The following is a 2,282-nucleotide window of genomic DNA, read 5'->3' on the forward strand; positions in this document are numbered from 1 at the left end:
AAGCAGGCAAAGGTCACCCTTCAGCTCTTGGGGGGGCGGCTCGGGGGGGGGCGGGCGCTCGAGGGCGGCCACAGTGGGACGTGGGGGGCTCGGGGCGCAGCGGGACGGCGGCGGGGGGGTGTTAGGGACAGGGGGGTTGCAGCCCCCCACCCTATTTTATCACCACCCTCCGCCGACCCACGGGGAATCCTGCCAAGCCAGCAGCAGCCCCAGTGTTCCTGATGGCGTTCCCTTGGGACAGGGCCTTTGGTTGGGATCTTAATTTGTTTTTTCCTCCTCTTTTGTGTTTTTCTTTAATTAAATGTTCGTTTTTAAGCAGGGGGGGATACCAAGTGACACAGCAGCAAAGGTGGGACAGGGATCCCCAGCTTTGGGGTACAACCAGCCCTACCATGGCTCCCGCACCCCAGGTGGGGCATGGAAAACCCCTTTGGAGAGTAAAAAAATCCTGGGATTATGCCACCGGCACACAGGCAGGAGGGCTGGCATGGGCCACCCCCCCCGTGTTTCCAACGCCCACCTCCTCAGCACGGGGATGGCAGTTTGGGGGGCTGATTTTACACCCCCGTCCCTGTCCCCATCCCTGTCCCCGTCCCCCCATCCCACTCCTATCCCTCCTTTAAGCACTTAATCCGGTTCGCGGGGTCCGTCAGCTCCGAAGAGCTTTTCTATTTTGTGATTGTGTCGCTTGGGTCTGTCGTGGGGGGCGGGGGGGGGGTTTTCCCATTTTGTTCGTCTCCCCCCCCCTTGCCCCCGCCGCCCCCTGCCCGGCTGTAGGGTTTTAGGCCAGTTGTGTGTAGAGCCTCGGTGGTATTTGGTAGGTTCCCCCCAGCCGCAGCTGTTTCTCGGTTCCTTTCCCTTTTTTTTTTTTTTTGTATTTTTTTTACGATTTTCAGGTCTTTGTGTTGATTGAGAAGCTATTCTATTTTGTTAAGAAAGTGGAAAAAAAAAAAAGAGGCTCGTGCCTTTGTAAAGAAACAAAATAAAGTTTGTACTTGGTTTTTTAGAAGCTCGGTCCCAGTGTTACTGTTTGTGGGGAGGATGGTGACAGGGATGGATTCGGCCCCTGCAGGACCCTGGTCCCTCCTGAGGGCAGGGGAGTGCTGCCTGCATTGGGAATCGCAGGCAGGGAGCGGCAGGCAGGGATCAGGCACAGGCAGAAGGATGCCGGCCCCGGCGAAGTTTCCCGCTGAGCGGCCAGGCTATATTTAAAGGCTCAGCCCTGCCAGCGCTGCCTGCATGTGCTACGAGCACGTCGGGGCTCAGCTCGCTGCCGAGATGGAGAGGCGGGGGTCAAGGACGGGTTTTAGTGAGGCCGCTCGGCTGTGGGGCGGCTGGGGTCAGGCTTTGTGTCCTCCAGCCCTGGGGATGGCACCTGTGGGGTGCCAGGAGGGTGGTGTCCCTGTGGCTTGGGGTGGGGGGTGCCCATTTCTCCATGGGGGTGCTGGCTTGCCTCATGACTCTGTTGGGGTGGGGGAACCCCTCTCTGTGGTGTTTTTTGGGGGGGCACCCATCTTTTCTGATGGAGCACCCACCTCTTGGCATCCCCCACGGCCATGGGTCTCCATACTGTGGCCCTCCACGGTGCCCAGCCAAGGGCCAGCTCCTGCCTGCTCCCCTGTTGTCTTGGGGCTGGGGGCTGAGCTTGGTGGGGGCCTCTTGTTTTCCTCTTCGTTTGGCCCCTTCCCAATAAAAAGCCGGATTGTGGCCCCCCGAACGTGGCTCCTCCAGTGATGGAGCCATTCTGCCACAGCCAGGCTTTGGGGCTGAGTGTCCCCTACAAGTGAGAGTGACAGGAGCTGGTGACCCTGTGCCTCCAGCCACCGCCATCCCCTGTGCCATGCTGTTGGGGTGGTGCCAGTGATAATGGGGACATGTCCCCTTGTGTATGGGGTGCGTGACATTGCCTGGAGTTGGTGACCTGTGGTGGCTTGAGCGGGCCCCAAATCAGCCCAGGATGAGGTGCCTGGGGACACTGCCTTTGGGGATGGATGGGGGACACTGCAGTGCCATGATGCTCAGCTCTCCCCCTCCATGAGATCCTGCTCCAGCCAAAAAGGGGCTGCAGGAGTTTGGGGCAGCCTAAGGAGATCCACTACCCCATGCCAGCAGGATGCCGTGACGGGGACTGTGACCTCGCGTGGGCAGTGCCACCCCAGGGACCCCATGCCAGGAGGTGTCCCGTGCCATCACACCCCTGGCATGAGCTTTATCCAGTGCTGCTGCCGTGCCCCATCCCAATCCCCGTCCCCATCCCCAGGGCCCCCTGGGAGCGGAAGAGC

This window comes from Strix uralensis, chromosome 16 (assembly GCF_047716275.1).
Source record: "Strix uralensis isolate ZFMK-TIS-50842 chromosome 16, bStrUra1, whole genome shotgun sequence".
NCBI lineage: Eukaryota > Metazoa > Chordata > Aves > Strigiformes > Strigidae > Strix > Strix uralensis.